Source organism: Canis lupus, chromosome 7, assembly GCF_048164855.1.
Source record: "Canis lupus baileyi chromosome 7, mCanLup2.hap1, whole genome shotgun sequence".
NCBI classification, from domain to species: domain Eukaryota; kingdom Metazoa; phylum Chordata; class Mammalia; order Carnivora; family Canidae; genus Canis; species Canis lupus.
Window position 1 is genome coordinate 63,160,314 of NC_132844.1, and position 25,971 is coordinate 63,186,284.

At 48.7% G+C, this 25,971-nt stretch overlaps 1 protein-coding gene and 1 long non-coding RNA gene across 3 annotated transcripts in view; one reads left to right on the forward strand and one right to left on the reverse strand.

The window, feature by feature from the left end:
* LOC140637065 (uncharacterized) overlaps positions 1-23,660 on the reverse strand; it is a 35,350-nt gene extending 11,690 nt beyond the window's left edge. Inside the window, exons 1-2 of one of the 2 annotated variants that reach the window (XR_012034303.1) lie at positions 23,282-23,660; positions 23,000-23,112 (exon numbers count right to left, since the gene is read on the reverse strand). This is a non-coding gene — a long non-coding RNA (uncharacterized lncRNA). Of the gene's footprint in view, positions 1-22,999 lie in introns of both variants that reach the window. The other variant, XR_012034302.1, reaches the window with a different exon arrangement.
* A 605-nt stretch (positions 23,661-24,265) lies between these two features.
* The window catches only part of LRFN2 (leucine rich repeat and fibronectin type III domain containing 2), a 176,362-nt gene continuing 174,656 nt past the window's right edge, over positions 24,266-25,971 (forward strand). Inside the window, exon 1 of the mRNA XM_072833132.1 lies at positions 24,266-24,793. The gene's annotated coding sequence lies outside the window, so the exon portion shown is untranslated. The remainder of the gene's footprint in view (positions 24,794-25,971) is intronic.

Genomic DNA, 25,971 nt, shown 5'->3' on the forward strand with positions numbered 1-25,971 from the left:
CACCTCTTCCACCCACCTCCAGATACTCATCATCTTCTCTGGTTCAGGGTAGTGAGTGACTTTGAGCCAGTGTCCCAGGCTTTCCCTGTGCCAGCAACACCATCTGGAAAATGGATTTGTAACCTAATAATAGAGGGCTCAAGAAATGAGCTTACTGATGGGAACTTTGGGCTGTAGAAGCTGGGATGTTAAGCTGTGTATGAGGCCCAGAGCCACTGTGCTAGCTGATTGTTATGGGCAGGTTTACAAATCACAACATTTGGTTATAGATATTCATTTAACTGACATCCCAGTAATGGGGCACCCAAAATGTGCATCCAATCTGAGCCCGGCGGAAGAATCAGAGGGAAGTAGAATTTGTCTTTGGCAACCAACAATTCCCAGAAAGTAGAGTGGATCTAAAGCCAAGAGGTAGAGATTGAGATTTTGTTAAGGACTGGTACAGTACATGGCATGAATGGGGCCCTCTATAAAAAGGCACCATTATTGTTGCTTTAGAGAAAGTGTGAGAGGCAGAAATTGACAGGAGAGTCACAGGAGGTGGGAAGAAAAGGGGAAGGGGAAATGGCCACCAGGCAGACATTTTAGAATCCTGCCAAGGGCTTGCTTAAGGGAGTAACAGTTAAAACTTTTCATGGTGCCTCTCTGGATGCAGGTTACTAGGAAAAGACAGGAGAGGACACCCCATTTCATAGATAAAGACGCCGGTTCAGATTGGAGCTAGGATTTATTGTTCATTAGCCAGACCCTTAGCTCCAAAGACCATTTGCCTTCCCTCTCTATCATATCGCCCTGTAGTGTTCTTTAAGTATTGGCTGAGGGTGCTGTTAACCTGAGAACGCCTTGAAGGTAGGGGTTGTGTTGATTCCATCAGACAAGAAGCTCTTTGAAAGTGTGAACTATATTGGCTCCATCAAACTGGGGAATCCTTGAAGCCAGGAACTGAGTCTTCCTCTTACATTCTCGGCTTGTGGCAGCTTGTCACAGAAGGGGATAGAAGGCAGGGGTGGTCTAGCTTGGCCATGGAAGCCACTCCTGAGCTGGGCTCAATTTGGAGTTTTTTGTTGGTTTATTTAAATATTTTATTTATTTATTTATTTATTTATTTATTTATTTATTTATTTATTTGAGAGAGAGAGAGAGAGAGAGCAAGAACAAGGAGGAGGGACAGAGGGAGAGGAAGAAGCAGACTTCCCGCTGAGCAGGGAGCCCATCCTCATCTGGGGGTGGGGGGTAGGGCTTGATTCCAAACCCTTGAGATCATGCCCTGAGCTAAAGGCATACACTTAAGGGACTGAGCCACCTAGGTGCCCTAGGGCTCAGGATATTTGAACCCTCTTTGTGTAGGGATGATGGAGACTGTCCTTGGTACTGGCCAAGTGGTGGGACTCAGTCACACCCCAAAGGGAGGAGATAGGTGTGACAGATAGGGAACAAAGGATCAGGTCACAGCTCTGTCACAACCTGCTGCTTTCACGCCCCTCAGGGTTATTTTCTGAGTCTTATACCTCATGCTCAGTGCTCTGGGAGCAGGCCCTGCATGCAGGAGGAGCCGGCCCCAGTGAGCTCCATGAAGACTACAAATAAGTGTGTTGTACTCCCTGCTAATGCCTGAGTTATTGCTTTCCCTTCTCCTCAAATGAAAGGAGCATTTTATTGGCTTGGGTTTAGAAACAAAGCATAAAAAGTGGCTTGTTTTTCTTTTCTGACATCATGAAGCTCAGGCTGGAGAGAGAGGTACTGTGGAAGAATAAGGAGTTTTGAGGGAGAGAAGCGGGAGGGAAGGGAGGTGGGGCCAGTTAAGGAGAAAAGGAGGAAATGATGGTGAGGAGGGCAGGAGAACTCTGCAAGGGATGTAACCTGCAATGGAAGAGGAGAGAGGAGGTATGAAGGCAGCACTCTAGGACATGCATCCATCTCCCTTCCCAGGGTGGGAAGGTGCTAAGAGCCAAAGGCAGCAGAGTCAGTTTCAACTGAAAAAGCTTCAACGCCCTGGAGACATTGTCCAGCTCAGGCACTGGGGTTACAGAAAGTGGCTTGGAGGTCAAGGGAAGGGGAGTGTTTTTCTCAGCTCATTCTGGTCCCAGGCCACCACTCAGGCTTCCGCAGGGTTTTGTTTGTGGTTTGTGTTTGTTTTTAATCCCTGAACTGGGATTTGAAGTCTCCAGGGATAGGGCTTGATGCTTCTCTCATTTTATGAAGCAGAAGGGAGAGAGGTTCTTAATTTAGGGTGCCTTAAACTGGTTCTTCCCCCTTGATGGGCTAATAGTGCCACATGATGTTGGGAGTGGAGATGGTGTGCTGTAGAGATGAAGGGGGGTGGGGCGAGACTCTCCCTGCACCCATTGCTGCCCTCCAAACCCAATGCACTCTCTCAATTTTCCCTGACTTTCCCACACTGCTCCTCTTGCTGATTGCCATCTCATGCCTTGATGACCTGTCACCTGCTGGTCACCCTTTCTGTATTTACTCAAACTTTGTGTCCTTTCTGGAGTTTTTCATGCCACCCCTGGGATATGTTCCTACCTTACCCTCTATTTATTTTTTATCCTTGTGTCATACTGTATGTATTTTGATTATCAGTTAATGTTTTCAGTTAAGCATTAACTGGGAGGTCTTTAAGAGCACCAACGGAGTCCTATTTACCTTTGTATGCTTAGCACAGGGTCAGAAACATGGTAAGCATCCATTTGGGTGCAAGGAAAGAGGGAAGGCAGGAGCTGCAGGAAGGCTACAATGTTATTGGTGATACATAAACTTTGGGTTGAGACAGCTGTAGAGGGCAGCCCTGGTGGCTCAGCGGTTTAGTGCCACCTTCAACCCAGGGCCTGATCCTGGAGACCCGGTATCGAGTCCCACATTGGGCTTCCTGCATGGAGCCTGCTTCTCCCTCTGCCTCTCTCTCTCTCTCTCTCTGAATAAATAAATAAATCTAAAAAAAAAGAGAGACAGCTGTAGATGAATATCTTTCCTTTGTAACTTATAAGCCATGTGGCCTTGAGAAATTATTTTTCAAGATTGTCATGATGACTAGATGTAACACATATAAATTACTTAGGATATAGCCTGGCACATAGTAGGTGCTCAATAAGTAGTAGTGATTATATGTCAGTTCTCCTGAGTGCTTGAGTCCATCCTTAGATGCAATCCTACAACCGCTTTATCCTACCATTAGGTCCTTCCACAGAATCTCTGGACCATTTTTTTCCAGGAGCAGACACGTTTTTTTTCATGGGAGGAAATAGTCTTCCTGCATCTTTGCCAGCGTTGTCAGCGTGTCTGCCACAGGACTGTTGATAGGAGGTGCAAATGTATTTCCTAATTTGAGATGATGGTGTTTGGAATGCCTGGAACTGGGCTATATTTAGCTCTGAATTCCCCAAATAGCAGCATGGAGGAAGAGCCTCCCATCCAAACATCCCATCCAGCTGGAAAATACAACAATCATAATGATTATTTTTATTATTGTTATCATTTATTGACTAAATGAATTAATGGGACTTGGATATCCACTGGCATCAAGAATAATGGGGTTTTATTTTTTATTTTTATTTTTAAAGTTTATTTCTTTTCAGTAATCTCTACACCCAATGTGGGGCTCACAATCTCAAGATCAAGAGTCACATGACCCCCTGACTGAGCCGGCCAGGTGCCCCTAGAATGATGGAGTTTTAAAATACCAAGTCTCAGAGGCCTTCAAATTCCATACAACCAAAGATAGTGTGCTCTACAAATAAGGAAACTGAGGCTGAAAGAGATCATGTGATTTGTACACTCAATATCTGAGTCCAGACTAGACCAAAGCCAGATCTTTGGACTCAATGTAATGGTTTTTGCTATTAAGTTTAAGGCATTTCATCCAAGGACATTAAACTGGCTTTGACCAAGAAGTTACTCATTCTCTAGTGCATCTCTATGTCTACCTCTGCCCTTAAAGGCTTTCTCTCAGTGCTATGAAGGACCCGTGGAACATGGGGTGGGGAGTCAAAAGACTTACATTTTAGTCTCAAATCTGCCCCAAATTAATTGTGTGACCATGGGTAGGTTATTGAACTTCTCAGGGCTTCTGTTTCCTTATTTGCTGCCCATTATTTATCCATCCATCCATCCATCCATCTATCCATCCAACAAGTGTGCATAGAAAACTTATATGCAAAAAATAAATAAATAAATAAAAAGGGGGAAAAAAAAGAAAACTTATATGCTCAACTGGTGATGTTTAGGGATCCAAAGGAAGTACCAGCATGATTCCTGCCTTCCAAACCTACATATAGCCATCAGTAGGTGGTAGAGAACTATCTGATATGTTCACAGAAAAGAGTAATGAAGAACTGGCCACATTAAGGAGGGGCAAAAGAGGCATGGAAAACCCAAAGTAATAAACATCCTATAGACCCCTTCTCCCTAGAATTTAAAGGTAATGAGAGATGGCCAGTGGACTTCTGCTTGCCCAGTGTGCTCATGTGAACACACACACATGTGCACACATACTCCTGACTGTCCCTAGCTGTCTTTTATGAACCTGAGTAGAGTTAAGAAAGGAAGGGCCAGAGTTACATCTAACCTAGAGCAAGCGTGCTGCTGGTCATGGAAAACTGATGCTGCAGGCTGCTGGAAGGAGTGTGTTCATTGTCATTCAGGTGTCACTTCCCCGGTGGTCAGGGACTATACTGCAACACTCCTCCAAAGCTCCAAGAACATCAGGCATGGGGCACCTCACTATGTGTCAATGATTTATTGAATCCAACTAAGTAACCTTGGGGAAGCCTATCTCCTTCTTGGGCCTCCAGTTCTACCTCAGGAAAATGGAGAAGATGCCACTTGAGGCCATTCCCAACATTAAGAATCTGCTATTTCATTAAAGAGAAAGGGAAAATAAGGGAAGGTAGAAGAAATGTGTGGGAAATATCAGAAAGGGAGACAGAACGTAAAGACTGCTAACTCTGGGAAACGAACTAGGGGTGGTAGAAGGGGAGGAGGGCGGGGGGTGGGAGTGAATGGGTGACGGGCACTGGGTGTTATTCTGTATGTTAGTAAATTGAACACCAATAAAAAAAAAAAGAGTAATTCTCAAAGACCTTCCCCTTTGACTCTTAATCTGATTTTTCTTTTTATGTTTTATCTTCAGGTTCCAAGATTTGATGTCCCAATCATCTGATCCTTCATCCTTGATCCTCCATCTTCCCTTATTTATTGTCTCTATCCCAATCCCCTAACCTCCCAGTTCTGCTAACTCTAGTTCCTTTCTAATCTCCTAGAATATGTTAGTCAAACTAGAGCTCTTCAGCTATGGTTGGCAGGGATGCACTGGCCCTCCCCTCTCTGCTATGTGCACATATACACCTAAACCCATCTGTGAAATGCAATGAGCCAAGGGTCCCAAGAGGGATTCCAGCTCTTGTCCGAGTTAATAGGAGAGGGGATGAGAAGAGAGGGACTGAATTTCAATCACAATGTGATTATTGGCCTTTTTGAAGTTTTTCTGAGTTTTTTTCACCTGGTTGGCTCGATATCACTAACCAAATGCTTGTCTCACAAATCGGCTTTGGCCGCAGTTCAAATTTAATTACATTCTAGCTAAGTAAAAGCAAGAAAGCAAGTGCGCGAGAGAGAAGTAGGGAGGGGGGGTGTATAGCTTATGTTTATAGACCAGACAACTCTATCCTAAATCTTCAAATCTTCCCAAGTGCAACAGTCAATGTAAGCCAGACACAGATGGGTCAGCCCTGAGATAGATGTGAAGCAATAACAAGCTTCTTGTAATTTGAAGCTAGTGAAATTACAATGCCAAGACTGAAAGAAAATTGAGAAGTTGGCAGAGTTTGGCTTAAGTGTGCCAACTGCCTGGTTCTGTACCTAGGAGTGCCTCTTTGTTCTCTATTTAGCTACCATCTAAGGCACTCAGCCTTTATCCTGTGTCCCTTATCATATTCTGTTAGTAAACTCATTCACACTAAAGTGTAAATGACTAAAGACAAATTGCCTTTTTGCTGCCTAAAATTGTGTTTTACTAAGGCTAAAACAAGAACAGACAGCCAAACACACATGCCAGCACCTAAGAATCAAATTAACAGCAAATAAATTAAACAGCAAATAAATAAGGATGTTTTAGGCAACGATGAGAAGAGGTACAGGGTAACTACAGACTTATAACCTATGAAATATTAGTATAGGAAGGCATGGGATAGAAGCAGGGGTGACTCAAGTTCTTTGCTATAGAAAATAAGAGAAGAAAGCCACTTGTGGAGGAAAGGTGATGATTTCTGTGGAGGATAGGATGAATTTGAGGTGCTTATGGGCATCCAGTGGGGATATTCATAGACCTTTGTATATTCTTGTCTCATTTAGAGGAGAGGGCTGTTCTGAGTCATGTGTTTGGGAGTAATTAACTCAGGAAAGAGCACAGGTAGGTTTACCCAGGAAGAATTCATAGAGCAAGAAGAGAAGATGATCAAAAGCAGGAAGCATACTGGGGAACACCAAAAATTTTGAGTGCTCAAGAAACTGAGAAGGTATGATCCAAGAGGTAGGAGAAAAACCGCTGTGGTCACAAATAAGGAAGAAGAATGATTTTTAAAGTAATAAAAAATGTGAAGCAGTGAGGAGAAACTAAATAAGAAAATGATTGTGGGGATTGGAGTGCACTGGACATTGCAATTATGAGGTCATTGGTGTCTTAAACAAAGGTGGTTTTGGTGGAGTGATTTGGCTATAACCCACAAGCAGTGGGTTGAGGGATGAATGGGGTAAATGGAGGTGTGAATAGGGAATGTAAGTTACTCTTTAAGAAAATGCGGTTTTCAAAGACGGTGAGAAAGAAAATGTAAGACAGAAGGAGCCTTTATAAAATGGCAGAAACTTGAACCTGTTTCTGCACTTAAAGGGATGTCAGCAGGAGGGAGAGGTTGATGAAAAGAGGTTGGATTATTGATAGAACAAGATCATCACAGAGATAGAAGGAGAAAGGCTCTACATCATGGATGGAAGGGTTTCCCTTGGGCAGGAGAAGGAACACTTGCTCCTTTATGAGAGAAGGAAAGAGGGAATGTATAATTGTGAGAGCAGATGGATTTTTAATGGGGTCGAGGGAATCCATGTCTGATGACCTGTTCTTCATTGTTAACAGGGATACCTTATCACTTACTGAGAGGAAGTTGGAGAAGTTTAAAGGTTTTCAGAAAAGTTGAGGGAGGTTAGCACAGTCACTGCAGAGAATGAGAAAAGGAGATTACTCAAACCCAAGTCTCAAGAGGGGATAAGGGGCCAGACTGAGGCATGAGATCCAAACTCTGGTCCCGGTTCAGCCTGCACATATTCTCCCCAAGGCTCAGCAGCAGTTATAGGGGAAAATGGTTGAATGGACCAATTTGAAGAATTTCAGAGTGCATGTGTCAGACTGGCAAGGAGATGAGGATGTTGGAGATTCCAGAAAAATGTGGTGAATGTGACACTTTTTGGAAGCTAGATATTAAAGCCTTGCAGAGTATGTGTGTGTGTGTGTGTGTGTGTGTGTGTGTATGTATGTGTGTGTGTGTGTGAGATGCGCACGCGCATGTGTATATATGTGTAAGGCAATATTGTAAAGACTGGTGAAAAATACAGTTGTATTAATGGAATAGTGTAGTTTACCCCCATGTAGACTTTCTACAGGGCCTCCTTAATCCTAGGCTGGCTACTTCCTGACTTTTCTCCCTACCTTTTTCTTTCTCTTGACTCATTCAAGAAGGGCTCAACATGATTACACAGGTACACCTGCAAACCCTTCCCTTTTTTCAAAATGGCTTCTAATTCAATTTGCGCTCAAAAATAGAAATTATTTTGTATTACATACTATTTGGAATTCTATGAGCTTCCTTTTTCCTTCCATTGACACAGGTAATCAAAACCAAGTTATATTTGATCTTCTTAAATAGCAAGTATAATCATGCCAATGGAGCACTCCCATCCCACCCCCCACCCCACCCCCCAGTCTCACGTATCCCACTTGCACTATAAGAGTAGTGAAATAAGTGGCTCCAATTCTCCTGTCCATCTCTGATGATGTTCTGAGCCTATAACTCCTATTAGCCTAGTCTAGCTCAACCCAGTCCAGGCCACTTAGCTAGACCAGCCTGAGTTCCAGCACCAAGACTAATCCTCAGTAGCACCAGTGGCTGCTTGAAAATGTCATACAGCATCCAGGACATAGATGCAAAACTTGTTTTAACCTCTCTGGTCCCAAAGTCTCAGGAGAGCTGTGTCACTAACCTGGGTTGGTGCTGTAGATCCCAATTGCCTATAACTGCCCAGATATGCAGAAAGATGTGAAATTGTTGACAAAGTATAGGGGTGAATCATAAGGAGATTTATGTGGTTTTTTTGCACTCACTCACTTGCCCCTTGCCCTCCTTACTCCACTCCCCAACCAGTTCCACCAGTTCCTGGTGGTACATTCCAGGAATAGCTGCCAGGGTCGCAGGAGGGATCCCAGGATGGAATGGAAGCTGGATTAAGAGTTGGAGACATCTGTGGCTCCAGCCCAGCTCTGCCAGGTGTGACCCTGTACAGGTCACCTCCCTTTCTGGGACTTAATTTAGTCATGAGATGGTTGAGACAGATGTCCTCTAAGATTCGAAGCAGATTGTCTTAGTCTGGCTTTCCCCAGAAGCAGACACTGAGTCTAGGATTCAAGTGCAAGCAGTTTATTTGGGACATGAGCCCAGGAAGCACCAGTAGCAGAATCAGGAAGTGAGATGGGGAAACAAGCCAACAAAGTCTGTAAATGAGCAGTTTGCCACTGTGGACAACAGGGGCTCAATTTCAATGGGAACTTTTGGGAGATGGTGTAGGACATGTGCTCCAGAGTTGTCCCTCACTAGGGGTGACAAGGTAATTAATCACCAAATCCCCACTTGTCATTCATTGGGGACTTCTCTCAGGGTGCTAAATCCCTATCATTTACAGCTTTTTCTGGGGTTAGAGAAGAGGGAAGCATGATCTCACGGATAGAGAAAGCCCTCAGGCAGGGAGATGCAGGTGCTTGCAATAAGAGACTCTCAGCAGGCACAGAACCAGTGAGTGCTAAGGGGATATAAGCAGGACACTGACAGCATTTGCCATGCATATTTAATATCCTTAAAATTCTATGACTTCCTTTGACCAAACCAAGAGTGAGAAGAACCATCCATCTTGAAAGGACTAGTAGGAGAACAGTTCTTTTTTGCTTTGAATATCTGACCCTCCCTTTCTCTAAAGCTAAAAGCTCACATATTCTGAGAATCTTTCCTATGCTAAGAAGGCTGATAGCCCATGTTATAGTCTCAAGGCTACTAGTTACTAGGGGAGAATTAGTCAGCCTCCATGAGCTTCAACTTACACCTCCAAAGAACGAATGCTAATACTTACCTTGAAGAGTTGTCGTTATAATTCACTGTAATGAGCAAGTGGGGAAAAGAAGGTCTGAGTTGGGTTGGGACTGAGGGAACTGATGGGCATACATTTAATTTTTCCAGTAGAATGTCCAGTGGTCCATGTTACAGCATAGGAAGCAGACTCGGGAACAGGAACTGGATCTGAACTGAACCATGTTCCTTTTTTTTTTTTCTTTAAAGATTGTATTTATTTATTCACGAGAGACACACAGAAAGAGGCAGAGACATAGGCAGAGAGAGAAGCAGGCTCCCTGCAGGAAGCCTGATGTGATACGGGGTTCTATCCCAGGACCCTGGGATCATGACCTGAGCCAAAGGCAGATGCTCAACCACTGACCCACCCAGACACTCCCTGAACCAGGTTCTATATCCAAGGAAGCAACCAATGTGATGGTGGGACGCAACAATGGGAGTTTGTAGCAAAGGAAGTACACTAAGTTCTGTGAAAGATATACTTTTGATCTAGATAAGACTTCTGCTTTGGAGCATCAGACATAAAACCAGATAAGCTGATAAGGGAAATAGAGCTTAGACTCAGAGAGAGGGAATCACCAAAGTTGGGAAGTAATTTCCAGGATAGTCTCAGGAAGGAAGTCAAATACGAGTCATGATCTGTGGAGTAACTGGAGGAACTCTAATGGTAGTGTGTAGGGCTCACATCAGAGACTTTCCTTAGAACTGCCACAGATATATTCATTCCAGACCTTACTTAATAAAAGCAAAAGATGTGTCATAAAAAGTATGGCCATTATTGGTGAAAATTGATCAGTCGGGAATCAGGGTCATGCAGAGGAGTAACAAAATCACTTTGACTAAAAAATTGTCAGAGTAGGGATAAGGGATTCTTGTGCCTTCTTATTGCATGCAGGGACTTGTATGGACCATGAGAAATTGGTAGCTTGAATGGAAGGACCTAGAAGAGGGTGTCTATCAGAGTGACCTAGTAGATAAAAGGAAGTGTTTGAGTTTTCAGAAATAGATATGTCCGTAGAGTACACAACTGAAAATGGTTGTCCAAAGCATCAGGTCAATGAGGACAGAGAAAAAAAAAAAAAAAAAAGGCAGTAACAGGATACCAGCTGGTGAATGGACAGAGGAGAAAAAGCAAGACAAACGGGTAGAGGATGGAAAGGTTTAGTACTTGCCAAGGGGTGAAGGAGACTTGTGTGTAGACCTCTGGGCAAGAGGGAACTGTGATCAATGCTGAACCAGTTTGGTTGCGGTTGCTGCTAGAGACTTCTATTGTTAACTGAGGCCTGCTTTGCCGATTCTACTACCTTAGCACCAAGCTAGCCCAAGTGTCACTGTGCTGAGGTCAAATGTCATCCCACCCTCACCATGTGTTGTGATAAACAATCCAACTCCATCTCTTCAAGGAGTTCCCTCACTTGCTGCAACTACAAACCACCCTCAGCCTAGATGGCATCTGGCAGCTAGAGACAAGAAATGGAGTTGGGGGAAAGGAGACTCTCTGATGAGGTGGGTGGTGGTGGCTACTAAAGTGGAGACAGGTGGCTAGGGAGGGAGAGAGGGAGAACTTGGAGAAAGAGGAAGGCAAAGAGGAGAAGAGAATACAAAGAGAACCATTGTGGTGCAGAAGACTAGGTGGAGGGAGCTCTTTCGGCAAGTTAGTGGTCCCCGGAGATTCCGTGATGAATGAGCAGAGCAATTATCGCTCTACTTGGCGGCATGCTATATAACGCACAGATGGAGAGCTGTCCATGATACCGAGGTAACTGTGCGTGAAAAACCCGCGTGCAGCAGGTCCACGAGAGTGACACCCTGCCCAAGGGTGGCAGCCATCTGCCCCACTGTATGAGCACACAGCATGAGCCTACACATCTGTGCTTCCATGGCACTCAGCCTCACACCGTTGCTGGGGCCCTTATCACTCTGTATTACAGTTAGCTGTCTGCCTGTCTCTGAGAGTAAGGCCTCTCTGAGAGCAACTGCCTTTTCTTATAGATTGTTTATCTTGGAGAAAACTAAGGTCTCCCTGGAACATAATGAGTGCTTTGAAAGTTTAGGGAATAAATAAGTCATTTGTGCACAGGGATGCTAGTGTGTGTGTGTGTGTTGCACAGATGTGAGGGCAGGGCAAAATAAAAAAAAAATCAGAGAGGTGCTCTAATACAATATTTCTCAAACTCCTCTGACTCATTTGGGAGAGTCAACCAGGATACATACAAAATACACACTTTCCTAGTGCTGCCCCTGAATCAGAACTCCACAGTTGGCCTGAGAATATGCAGTTTGTCCCTTCCACAGGTGATACTGATGGTCAGCCAGGTCTGAGAACTGCTGCTCTAACAGGCCTCTATTGCACTGATAAGCAATTGATTGCTAGGGGAGTAGTATCCTGAGGGTCCTTTGGCAGCAGCCAGAACAAATCCACACGTTACACATGAAAAAAGTCGAGGCCCAGTGAGGAGACTGGCCTCACCCAACTCCCCGCTGCGACCTGGTGCTTCTTCCTGCTGCGGAGAGGTCGCCCAGATTTCCCCCATCCCCCCCCCCCAGCAATCGTCGTGGTCTAGGGGGTCTAGGTGCTGTGACTGCTCGGGGAGGTCCTAAGAGCGGGCGTCCCTGGCCAGAGCGCTCCGTGCGTTGTCCAGCACCGCGTGCTCCCGAAGCGCGGCGGACCCCGGCGGCGGCCAACCCCGCGCGGGGCAGGGCGGACGGCGGCCCGCAGTGCGGACTGCAGCAGTGCCCGCCCGCAGCGCCGCCCGCAGCGCCCCCGCCCCGCCCCGCCCCTGCACCCGGCCGCGCGCCTGCACCTCCCGCCTCCCGCCTCCCGCCTCCCGCAGCCGCAGCCGCAGCGCCCGGGCCTCTCGCCGCCGCGCGGTCCCCGAATTCAGGCCGGTTCTAAAGGACTGCAGCGTGGACACGGCGACCCGGGCCCTGGCACATTAGCTCGCGGCTGGCTAGCCGATTCCCCTGGTAAGGGAGCGCGCAAGCAGAGGAAGTAGATCAAAATATCATGTATTGCACTGAAATGCAACGCAGTGCTGTACATAATATTCAGCCGGGTCTGCATATTCACGTGCCCCCCTCCCCCGCCCCGTTTTTTTCCTGGAGAGTCCCGTCGGCCCTTTCTTGTTAAGCTTCTGTCGCTGTCGGACAAAGAAATTTAATGACTTGAGGGGCTGGAAGGGCCTTCAAAATGTCATCTACCCAGCTCTCTGTGTCTGGACCAGGAATATTGAAATCCTGAACTCTGCCCTTAAACTTGGTGAAGAGGGAAGAAGGAAGGCTGAAATGGACCTGTCGGGTGGTTTCCATTTCACCTTTGACCCACTCCATTGTGTCTCCTTCTGGCTGGCCTTTCATCCGCAAACCTCCTCCTTTGGGCTAGGAGAAACCAGCTGGACTTTTTTATTTTTTTTATTTTTTTTATTTTTTGCTCTCCTCCAACCCCCTCCCTTACCTCTCCCTCAACTGATTTCCTGGCCTCAGCAACAAGCCCCACCCTTCTATTTTCATTAGCATCCTTCTCACTTGATTGGGAGCCCAGCTTATAGGGGATAATGTTAGATAAATGCCGAGTCCCCAGAGGCTTCAAATGGTGGTAGGACAAGTACCTGAGAAAAGAACTCAGTGTGTTGAAAAGAATGACAGCCAAAGAATCCCATTTAATTTGATGGCGCGATGAATATTTAAAGTTTTATAAAGAAATACAGGAAAGCAATCAGGCTTATTCAGTCGTGTGCTCCGGGGAACAGAGTACCGCTCCCCATGTGTTGGCAATATGGGGATGGGAGATGAGAATGAGGGTGGGGGTGGGGGACATACACATAAATAGTCCATATTCTCCGGATTCATTGTATTGAGGTGAAAAAGAGCTTACCAGTGCAGTTCAAGAACAAGCAGGGGGGAAAAATCCTCTCAGATAATTATCATAACGTGCTGACACCCTAAACAGTTCCTTTTTAAAATTGAATTTCTAATATCATCGCTTTGGAGATTATAATATTGAGACATGAATCCCTTGGCAAATGATTCAGGAACCATACACGCTGTGATAAAGGCACCTGCCAGAAGAACAGGAGGGGCCATAAATCTCCTACCTTGTGTGTGGAGTGCCTAATGGTGCCACCCTTTTGGCAGAGTGGGGTCATCAGAAACCTCCAAACTGCCATTCCAAGAGCTGTTAATTCATTATAAACAGGTACTAGATATTTTCATTTTGTATCAGCCACTATGCCGAATCCGGTTATCAGGGAATTAGCAGAAGATACAATCCCTGCCTTCAAAAAGCTCCCAGTCCTCTTGGAGACAGGTGTGTGTGCACAGGACACTGTAATGCTAGTCCAACACAGAGCAAAGAGGACAAGCTAAGGGCTAATGAGACAGGGAGTGTGGAATCTGTCAATGCTGATAGTGGGGATAGGGGAAGGCTTCTTATTACTCACTGTGCCAGTCACGGTCGTTGCCCTGCTCTTATCTCTTGGACATTCAACCTTTACACAACTAAGTTGCTACTATGAACACCTGAGACTATGTCTGAGGGTTTTTTCCTGGCCAAGGGAGTCAGTTGTGCTGGAGAGTTAATGTCCCTAAAAGCCCTCAGCCAATGATGGATGGCAAGTAGATGGCTAAACACTCCACTTCCTCACCCCTGGAGGGGGCAATTCAGAGTGTGTTTCATACTGCAACCCACAGATTCCGAGGGGAATGAGCTCCAATTGAAAATACTTGCTTGATGATGCGTCCTTTTGGGGTTATTTCCCTTTCTTCACTTCTGACTCCTCTACTGACATTTTCTGGGTCACCTCCCAGATCAAATACTTGTACTCAAACCACTATCTAAAGGTCTGTTTCTGGAGGAACCTGAACAATACCAATAGCTACCTTGTGTGAAAAGTCAACCACGCCAGGTGCTGTACTGGCTTTTCTACTGTGTCTAATCCTTACAATAATCCTGAAAGGCAGAAATTATGTTTTCATTTTACAGATGAAAAACTGAGACCCAGAGAGTGAAAGTGTCTTTTTTCAAGGTCACAGAAAATGTTCAGACTTTGAGCCAAGGAATTTCCTAAGACTCATCAGTGACCGTTCTTTCCCTCTCCCTAGAACCACACTCAAGGTGAAGAGAACAAGGATACCTTTGAAAGTGTGATAGATGTAATAGTCTCTCTCTCTCTCAAGGGGAAAAAGACCATACACATATACATGTGAAATTGGCTACACAATTTCAGGTGGGTCATAGTCCCCCTTAGAATCACCCATGGGCTCCAGATTAAGAAAATCTTAAGAAGGAACAAAATTCCCAAAACTGTGCAGACAAAATACATTCCTGGTGATTTGGGTAGGTGGGGAAACTAGAAGGTAACCTACTTTGCAAGGGAGAGTGGATGACAAACATATCACAGTTTGATCCATTGGTGGATCCCATAGGAGTACAGAGGAAGAAAGTAACTTGGGGAGCTGGGTGGAAGGAGCGTGTTCTCTGGTTCAGTGAAAGCTGGGAAGGTATGTTGGAGGAATCTTCAGATATTCCAATAGAATCCAGAGCCTGGAGGAAGGTGTGAGAGTTCCTCTCTAGCCTCAATTACAGATTCTTATGCTTAGCCTTTACTTCCCTGGTATCTCAGTTATTTGACCTCAGTACTCTCCTTCCCAAGGCCTTTATCTCCTTCATCTCTTAACTTCAGCCATTCATACACCACATGACATCCTGGGCTTTCCAGCAGGTAAAACTGTATCACCTGGAAAACAGAAATCACCCTAGGTATTTCGAACAGAGGGGAATTTAATACAAGGCACGTGTATTCAAGGTGTTGGTTGGATTTTAAAAAAACAAAAAAAGAAAGAGTTTGACAGCTTCAAGAAGCCATTACTGCCCCTACAGCTGAAAGAGTACATAGGGGGGAAATATCACATTTCAGATCCCAGGGTCCTGCATTCTCTGACATGGTGGTGACATGGCAGCACCACCACTAACACTGGGAAGAATCCCTGAGCCCACATCCCTGCCAGTGCTGCCACCAGAAGCAGAAATAGCTTCCACCTTCTTCATGCCTTCTAAGCTCACTTGAGTGCTTCCCATCAGTTGACCCTATGTGGAATCCGGCTAGCAAGGGAGTCTTGGGAATGAGTTTTGTGTGTCTAGACCCCTGTGGTACAGGGGGGAGTAGGAAAGAGCAGGTTTGGGTCTCTTGCCAACAGGCAACATCCAGCACAATCGTAAAAACTTTAAAGTCTGTATTCTCCTTTGCTCTGGCCACAGATGTTTATCCTTCCACCTGTCACTCCAAGTCTGTTAAACCCCAGTTCCCCTTCAAAGCAAGCCCACCCCACTCCCAATCCTATCCTTACTAGCCTGCTTATCCAGGACCCCACAATCCATCTTTCACAAGGACTCCAAGTTTACTACATAGTCGATACATCCCCACTCCCTTCCTAGAGCACATACATGCTGGTTCTTTCTGCTGTTTCCAGGTTGTTAAAGTGCAGGACAAAGTCCCATGCCCTCCTTGAGCTTCCCACCATAGCAAAATAAAAGCAATGGGCTTCACTTCTGCCTGAAATACCCATATTCATCGTCTGGCAGACTGCCAGTTTCATCCCCAAGGGGCTGCTCCAACCTCCCTCTCCCTTCAAATCCCACTTCCTCTCTCTGTACCATGCAACTTACAAGATCCAGACCACATATCACTTCCCTCCACCTCAAAATCGTCTCCTTTTCCTTTGTTTATTTCCTCTGGTCTCTGCAGAAGAAGGACCTCTTTCTCTTTCTAAGGTTCATGCCTGAACCTTTCCTGCCCTTCCCTTCCCCCAGGACAATCTCTTCTTGCTTTCTCTCTACACCGGCTGCTTCACTCTGGCTTACACCCAAGTGTTTCCCACCCCCAAGAAAGTCTTTCCTCCATTCTCATTTCTCCTGAGCTTCCATCCCACCTTCCACCCTCCTTTCACAGCTAAACTTCTCGAAAAAGTATTATATGCTCACCGCCTCTACTTCCTCACCTCCCACTCAGTCCCAACCACTAGCAATCTGGTTTCCATACCCATAACACTGCAGAAATTGCTCTCTTAAAGGCCACCAATGACCTCTGAATCGCCAAATCTAAGCTCTTGACTTTACTAGTTACCATCCTCATACATCTAACCCTTTGCCAGGTCAGATATACCATGTAACCAAATTCTGAGCCAGTGGTCCTAGTCGGTGTGTCACAGCACATGGGTGTGCTGGATATTGGTCACAGGCAGGCCAGAGATGCACCATTCAGCCATGTGGGTGATTAAAATATGGAAATATTTCTGAACCACTGCCGGAGTCCCCTTACCCCCACCTGACTGCCAAAGCCCCTGGTCTAGGACCCTGAGACAGACCTCGTCATTATGTAACAATGAGGCAGAACTATATCTGGTGTGGCAGGGGGCTTCTGCTCCTATTGGTTGATACCCGTGTGTACTAGTTGTTAGATATTTTCAATATTACCATGCTTCATGCTGTGCTGGGATATTGATTACTTCAGTACTGGGAACAGCAATGTGGAGGCAGAGGGCCGGTTTCTGAGGGGAAATCATCCCCCCCCCCATGAAGAACAGCCTCTCTGTTTACCCTCCATGTGCCATATAAATACCATTTCCTATGTGAGCTTCACATGGGGGCATTGAGAAGCAAAGCTCTTAGCCCCTCCCCTTCCTTGATTCCCATGATAGGGGTCTGTTCTTCTACCCCTCTGCAGGCTGCTTCTCTATTTCCTTGCCTGACTTCTCTAACAGAGTGACCTTGGACAGCTACTTAATCTAGTAGAGCCACAGCAATTTCTGCATAACATGGGGCTAACAGATTTCTGCTTTGCAGAGAGGATTATGGGTAATATGTATAAAATGGGTAGTGTAGGACCACATGTGGAATAAAGCTGAGTAAGTGTAAGTTCCTAACCCCCACTCCTTCTCACTCTACACTTTCTCCTCTAGGGATTTGCTCCACCCCCATGACCTTCCAACTCCATTCTACAGAACTCTATTTCTTCCAAACCCATTTATTGCATTATATCCAAGGGTCCCCACGCTTCCAAACTCCAAACACCCAGTGTGGAACTCATCATTCCCTATCTCTCACTTTCTCCCATCTTCCCAATATCTCTCGAGGATACCAACCACTCTTCCAGTTGAGTAGTCTTCATAACATGAAGATGGCTTTGACCACGATCCTCCTTCCCCTCAGAACTCCACAATCTTGTCCCCTCTGGGGTCTGGTCCATTCTACATCCACCGTCTTTTATTGTCATTAAGATAGCCTTCGATCTGACCCCCTTTCTCCCTTCCTGGACTATTTCAATACATTTATAAATGCTTTTCTGTTGTTCAGGCCCTTCCCCCATCAGTTCAACTACCAAGCCCTTACATGGATCTGTTCAAAACACTACAGTTGTTTACATAGAGGAACCCAGATCCATTATCTTCATAGCCAAGTCTGCTCTTTCTCCTGCTTTGCTTTTATAAAGTAATAACAGTAATAACAACAACTAACACTTCTTAAACACTTAGTATGTGCCACTCTAATATTCTACAGTTGTGTATATCATCCAGGCCTCTCTTCCAGCTTGTGACATTGTCACTGTTTTAATCTCACTTTACCATTGGAGAAATGGAACCACAGAGAGGCTCGGCAACTAGCCTAAAGGCATTTTCTCTACAGGCAGGGGATTTGAATTTAAACCAAGGGTCTATATGCAAGAGCCTGCATTTTTTACCACCGTGACTTCTGCTTTTGCTTTGGTTACACCAGAAAACCCACACTCACTTTACTGCTCTGCCTCCCTGCCTTCATCCATACTCTTACCCCTACCTGGACCTCTTGTTTCTCATCTCCTTAAAATGCCAACCAACCTTCAAGTGTCATTCAAACGTCAATGCCTCCTCCAAGTCTTGTCTGATTTCCTTGCTTGCAAGTGATCGCTCTATCCTGGAAATAGAGAATTTCCCCAAACTTTTCATTTTTACCCTATTCTCTTATAGGATAAGCATTTGAAGACACAGCTGGTCAGCTCTGTCAGAGTGTAGAAAGGGGCCACAGCTGTTCTTTCCCTTAATCCTTCTCTGTAGTTTTCACATGAAACCTACAAAGGCAGTTTTATCAGAGGAGGTTGAATTGTTGTCCTGCTCGGGACCAGGAATGGGTCAGTTTCTGCTCCACTCTCCAAATCCCTTTGAAAGAAAAGCCAAGGGCTTGACGAAGGGACGGAAAGAATTTTGTAGTCAGTCAATTCCTGCTGCGATAAATCTCTTGGGTGAAGGATGCTAAGTCAGGAACATAAATGACAATAGCTATGCTTCCACAGTTGACTGGATTATAAAACAAACCACATACTTATGACTATATACTCCAAACAATACATAAAAGAAAGCAGGAAGAGATACTAAGAAGTGGTGTGAAAGCAGGAAGTCTACTCTGTCCATTTGGGAGCTTGGGATGGTGATTTTTCCTTACCTTGATTCTCCTTAAACACATTTTTATTTTACAACCAATCACTTCTAGTACAAGGTCTGGAGTTTGAGTGCCAGGGTTAGGATGCTGGCTCTGCCACCTGCCAACTCTGATCTAGCAAGTTATACAGCCTCTCTGTGCCATGGTTTCCCTATCTGTAAAATGGGAATAACACTACATGCCTCATAGGGTTTTGTGAGAATTAAATAAAATAACCATTATTCAGGCAAAGAGGAGTGGCTGGCACACAGTGTGCCATACGTGTTGCCTGGGAAGCCTGCTGTTATATGCCTGATGGGAAGAGAAGAGGTGGGGCTGGGGGTGCAAGATGGTCCCATGAAGCACTGGCGGGGGGCGGGGGGTGGCGGTGTGCTGGGGCAAGTGCCTGGGTGGAGTGAAGAGTTCTGATCCTTCCCAGGTCCCATCGGACACTTGCCACAGCCCACAGAGTTTCTGCTTCAATACTACCCTTAGGGTTTGGGGATTCCTTACAGGAGGCAAAAGCCAGGGAACTCAATGGCATTGGTCCACTATCCACTGCCCATTGAGTCAAAGCAGCTCGATTCCAACTCTGGTTGACTATTTTCTTTCTTGTTCTTCATCAGTTCCTAGAGATCATTTAGCCCTGATTCTCCCATTTTAGAGATGGAGAAGCTGAGTCCCAGAGAAAGGAAAAGCTGCGCAAGGTCACACTAAGGAACCAGAATCCAGATCCTCTCCCTTCCCTTCTGGTGCTCTTTCTCCCACACTATCCCACAAGCCCAAGGCCTCTTAACTCTGCATTTGCCAGGGTGGTTCTCCCCGACTGAAAATCCCCACCTAGCTGGCCCTGGTTACCTTGGCCTTCCCTTTGCCAGGTGCCTACTGAACCTCAGACTGAACCAGAAAATTTGTCCCAGAATGGCATTCAGGCCAGTCTCAGAGAGGCCCCTCTGTACAAAGGAAGGGGCCTGGGATGTGGAGTCAGGTGATGTGGTCTGCAATCCCAGGCCATCCATTCAGAGCTTCAAACTCTTGGAGCCATCATGTTCCCCATATAGGACTTAGTGTCTTTGTTGGTAAAATGGGGATGATGATCTATTTCATGCAATTGTTGTGAGGAACAAGTGAGGTAGCATTTGGGAATGCTCTTTATAGACTGCAAGGCACAGTGCCAGAGTTGGTTTGTGTCCTTTCTCTCTGGGAAGAGACTGCCTTCTCCTTCCCTCCCTTCTCCCTACAATATTTAGCGGAGGGCTAGGTGGTGCATAGGGATACTCAGGGAGACATCTCTGTTGATTGAATATGATCTCCCAGGACCCTCTGACCTGTGGATGCCTCAGACACCCAACCCCAGACCTGGTGTTGAGGCAAGAGGGTGAGGCTGTGAAGGGAGCCCATGGGAGTAAACAGAGGGCTTGCTGATGAAAAGTAAACTGGATTTAGAAAACATACTCGAGCTAATGGCTGTAGGTGGTGTTAGTCATGCTGTTAAGGAATTTGGGAATACATATGCATACTAATAGGGATTTATTTGGGCTGCTTCTTACTCTAGCACTTGGGAAGGGAGGAGGGGTAGAGGGTACTGCAGGATTAAGATACTGGTCTTTGACTCCAGAAAGTACACTCCTGGTTGGGGTTGGGCCTCAGCTATGATGATGCATTTGCCCAAGTTCCACAGGCCTGTGGGATAAGCTGGGGTCAGGCTGGCTGTTGGTCCTGGGGGAAGCAGAGTGAATGGGGTGCTGAGAATTTAGGAGTGGTTCCCTGCTTCCAGCCCCTTAGGGTGATAGACTATAGTGGAGGGGGATCTCATGTCTTTATGAGTCTGTGCGCCAGTATCTATCTTATTCCCCTAGCCCACAAAGTCACTCTTTAGGCCACGATGTGCCATGGGAGACTCTGAGAAGTGTCTAGTATATTCTTGGGATTACAGATTGTACCTCTTTCATGGAGCAGGCTCCACGGTCCCTACCCTGTGACTTCATAGGCTCAGGTACCTGGCTCTGTCCTGCCATCTAATCTGAATCCCTCACTGCTACTTACACGGGTTTCTTCTCTCTTTTTCATGCTTGGTGGGTAGAGAGAAGAGAGGCTCCCCATGGTTCTTTGCATGGGGGCCCTTCTATTGGTTAGGAAGGCCTAGGCCAATGTGGCCTTCTCTTCCTCATGCTGGAGGCCTCCCTGCTCCAGCCCCTCCTGAGAATTCTTCTGGTCAGGTGCTGTGATCCTACCCAGCAGGGGGGTATGGGAAACCAGCCATGTGCCCAGAAGGGTGCTGGTGGTGGTGGTGGTGGTGGTGGTGGTGGTGGTGTGGTGTTGGTGCCTAGAGTCCAGCCAGAAAGCCAGGGGCTGCAGATAATAAGGTGAGGCTGGTCACAAGTGCCCAGCAGAGCAGGGGAAGATGAATCATGGCTGCAGGTCAGGGGGAGCTTGGGCTAAATACAGTTTGGGCTATTGGAGCTATATCCAAGGGCACAGTGTGGCTCTGCTACGCAGCATGAGGCCCAAGGCACAGTCACCCTCTGCCACACAGAGACAGAGAAAGAGCAAATGAGAATATCCTTAAGCACCTGCTGCGAGCTCTCTGGACTCTCAAACTGAAACAAAGTAGTATGTACCAAGAGCCTGAAATATATTCATGCCCTTTGGCCCAGTAATTCTACTTCCAGGAATCTAGTGCAAGCAGAGACACAACAAGAATGTGGGTGGAGAGTCAGACACAAAGATGTCCATTACAGGGTTATTTAGAAGAGCAAAACTGTGAGAAGTAGAAGAATCCCAATGCCCATCATTAGAATGGCTTGTGTACCAGCTTTCTCTTCTCTTTGTTCCTTCAGCCCTACCCCCACCCTACCTTTTTGGGAAGCCCTGGCTCTCCTCTGTGGTCAGCAATCAGTAAAAGCGGCCAGGTAGTTGGCCCAACAGTACCCCTATCCAGCCCTTCTGGGTTTGCTCAAGTAATCAGAAAAATCCACCATCATTCACCTTTCCATTATTGAGATGCAGATTATATTCTGGGGGTTTTCCACTGTGAATGGTGACTGCAGACTGACTTTCTCTTGGCCTCCCAAGGTACATCTGGGTCCCCACCCTGCTCCAACTGCTGAGGTCACTCAGGGGTTCCTAGAGCTGGGCAGCTGTATATGAAGGGAACTCCTCTGAGGGGAAGGGACTGTTATATGGCTTGTTAATACAAAGCCATCGTGAGCATCCAAGAACCTGACTCCTAGTCCCATGCTTAGCGGATAGGTGAGGCAGACATAATTTGAAAAAAAAAAAAACAAAAAACAAAAAACAAAAACACTTGTCCTCAGAATTACCCAAAGTGCAAGAAAGGAACCATTCATTTAAATAAATTCCATGCATATGCATTAAAAAAAAGACATGAAATTATCCAAATCCTGGCTCTTCATGAAATGTCCATTCCCTTCTCCGAACTGCAAAAAACTTTCTGATGAGGCATTGGGTTCACTTTGGAGCAGGGATTGGGGCATCTGTCCAGAATCCCTGGGTGCACTGGCCCCTCCTCCACACCATCCTAATGCTTTAGGGGTCTCCAAGAGTAGCTCCATCTCGCTCTGGTGCAGCTGGGTCCTATCCCTGCCACTAGATTTTGGTTTTCTCATGGGTGACTGTAGGGTAGAGAGGTAACCTAGCCCTCTGCCCCGTTCTCTTGGGGCAAGTCAGAGACTTGAGCCTGGGGTATAGTTCCTCCTTCCAATCCTAAACTCCCTCCCGGGAAGCCCCTACCTGTGGTGTGCAAAACCACAGGTAAGCAAGGGAGCAAACTCTGGCCATGCTCATCTCCCCCTCCTTGGTCTTTCCCCCTTCCTCCTCCCTTCCCCCTCTCCTTTCTACCCCCTATCTCCTTTTAAGCACCTCCTCCTTCCTCTCCTTCTCATTTCTCCTCTCCTCTATCTCTACCCCCTGTGTCTGCCCTTCTCTTTTGTTAAGCCAGCACACTCTGATATACCTTGACTTTCATCCTGGTCATGCCCTTCTCCCCATCCCCCTCCCTCCCCAGGCTTTCCAGAATCTCTGCCAGGAAAGGCCTGTTTTTCAGGGTCTGCAGTAGGCTGATCTGGCAGTTTCCTCGGATGCACGCATGGAGAGGGTGCCCAGAACATGGGCCTCGGTGCCTGGGCTTCTGCCAATCTGTACCCACCTGTGTGCACAGACAGGTAGGAGGCAGGGTCTTGTATTACAGATTTATCCAGCTGAGCCAATCCTGGGCTGCAGAGACACATCCACATGCCACACGTGCCTCCCCGTGGGTATCTAGGACAGGTGCATGGAAGGTGTGAGCCACTAGGAGAGAAGAGCTGGATTGAGACATTTCCCCTGCCCCTGGATCTATAACCAGCTAGAGTACAGGCAGGAATCTCAAATTTTTTCTTTCTTTCTTTTTTCTTTTTTTTTTTTTTTTCAGTGGGACAGGTGCATGTACCTCTTGGGAAGCCCAGTAAAGCAGAGCCCAGTCCAGCCCTGCCAGGAACTGGTTGTTGATCCTAGTGGGGTGGACGACGAGAGCCGGGCCGGACCCAGACCCTCTGCGCTAGGCCCGCGGTCGGCCTGGGGTAGGGAGGCCCTGGCGCGTGCCGCCCACAGGTCGCTTCAGTCTGTTGGTCCTCGGCTCCCTGCGCCGTCAGACCGGGGTTGCCGGGCGGATCCGACGAGGCCGGAGTTGCAGAGGTGCTGCGCGGACGGCGGGCGCCACGGCACAGCTCACGGAGCCCGCGGTACTCACGGAAAGTCTAAGTCCGTGTGTGCGTGTCCCCGGCGCTCGTTCGTCCCGGGTCCCCCGCCAGGATGCGGGGCCGGCGCGGGGCGGGGCGGGGCGGGGCGGGGCGGGGCGGGCGCGACGGCCCAGCGCCCACCCGAGCCGGGGCCCGCCGGCGGGGGTCGGTCCTGCGGGCGGCGGGCCGAGGGCTGAGGGCCGAGGGCTGCACGGCGCGCTCCGCACGGGAGGCGGCAGCACCGGCGGCGGCGGCGGCAGCGGCCTCGGCGCGGTCCCGGCCGCCGGCTCGCCTTGCGCAGGGGCCGCCGCGCCCGCCCTCCCGGCTTCCGGGGCTCGCCGCCCGCCCCCCCGCCTCCCTCCCTCCCTCCCTCCGCGGCGGAGCCCGCTGGCCGGCTCCCGGCGTCTCCGCGCCGCCCGGGGGGACCGCGAAGCCCTGCGGACCCGCGGCGGTGTAGGTCGCGCGGAAGGGGCTGCGCTGGGGCGGCGGGCCCGGGGCCTGCAGCTCCGCCGGCCGCCACTGGGGGCTGCGGCGCGGCGAGCTCGGCGGGGACGGGGCGCGCGGCCCGGGGCTCCCGGGCGCCGCCGGCCCCGCGCTGTCCCCGCCGCCGGCCCGGCTCCCTCCCGGGTGTGCGCGTGCGGTCGCCGCGCGCGTGTGTGTCCGGGGGCGCGCGTGTGTGCGCGCGCGGGGGGCGGCGTGCGCTCGGGGAGTGCGGGGGAGTGTGTTTGTGTGTGTGCGTGTGGGTGTGAGTGCCTGGCTCGCTCTCGCGGAGACACACACGCGCGCGCGCACACGCACACGCACACACAACCCGGCTGGCTCGTCTGAACTTGAAGACACCCCACATTCCAAGATGCCCCAGGCCCCTGGGAATGCCCGGGGTTGCTCGATCTGGAGAATCCTACCGGCGTCTTCCTAGGGGGGAATTATCTTTTCCTTGTTGTTGTTGTTGTTGTTGTTTTAACCTGGAGGAGAAGAGAACAAGTTGTGCTTTTTCCTCCCTTCTCTTCGCTGAATGCCATGGATATAACAGAATAAGCGGCTCAGGGCTCTCCCCGCGCGGACGTCCGAGGCCACCATCTGCCTGCGTTCGCCGGAGCCGGAGGGCTTAGCTCGAGCCCGTCTCGGGCGGGGAAGGATGCGTGGCCGAGCCGGGGAGCCCGGGCGCCCCGCGGAGCCGGCCTCGGAGCCTCCCAGCCGGGGGTAGATGCTGCCTCGCCCAGGTGAGTGGCCGCCGCCGCCGCGTCTCCGCGATCCGGGTGTTTGCGGGGAGCTCGGCGCGGGGCCGAAAGCGCCCCCGGGGGCGCGGGGGAGGACCGGGAACTTTGCATCCCTTTCTCTTTCACTTGAGCACTCCCTCACCCAGGCACTCCTGCGGGCACTTTCTCTTTTCGCCCATCCTTTCCTTTCCGTTCTCTCATTCCCCGGGAGTGGGGGGTGAAACTCTGGCGAGCAGCGGGGAGAGTGGGTCCGTGCGAGGCCGGCGAGCCGGAGGGGGAGACGGCAGCCTCAGGTGTACCGCAACGTTGAAAGCAGCAGGAGAACTTTGCCGCCAGACCACTCTGTTGCATCTCCCCGGAGGAGAGGCCTGGCTCGAGCTGTCGCTGGGGGCTGGGTCGGACGCCAGGGCTCCCTGCGCTCCGTGGGCTGGGTGGGGTGGGGTAGAGCTGGGTTGGGTGCCGAGGGGTTGCTTCAGCGCTCGTGGAGGGAAGGCAGGCATCGTTGCAGTTTGGGGAGGCAGGGGGGGCAGGCTTAGGGCCCTGTCCTGGCCTCAGGCAGAAGGCGGGGAGATCAGGGGGGTTGTGTGTGAGCAGCTAGGGGCATCAGAATGGCATGATGAAGCAATATGGAAACTGGCATTAACCAAGCCTGGTTGGTAGGTCTGTCTCCCACCCAGCCCTACCCGGGTTCTGAGGTTGGCCTGAGTGGGGAGGAAGGAGAGGGATGGACTGCTCTGTGCTCCAGCACAGACCCCAGGTAACGCCGCCCGGGAGGTGTCCTGCTCCTCTTCCCCTCACCCCAGTACAAAGGACATAGGCAGCAAGTTCAAGGGAGATCAAGCCCCCCGAAAGCCAAAGCCTGAGAAAGAATGAGGAGTGAGCCTGAGCAGAGACTGCAGAGGGACAGAGCCAGGCTGACAGCAAGTGCACACTGGGAATCACAGACACCACAGACAGACAGACAGATAGACATTTGGTGGGGAGAGGGAGCTGGAGTCCAAGGCAAGGCTGTCGATGCCGACCCCCTGCCTTCCCACAGTGTGTGTGTGTGTGTGTGTGTGTGTGTGTATGGGGGGTGGCGCTGTGGCTGCAATGGGCTGATTGGCCTTGTGGGGCTGGGGGAAGGTGCAGGCTGCTTCTGGAAACTGACCCCCGCGTTGGGGAGGAGTAAGGCTGGGGAG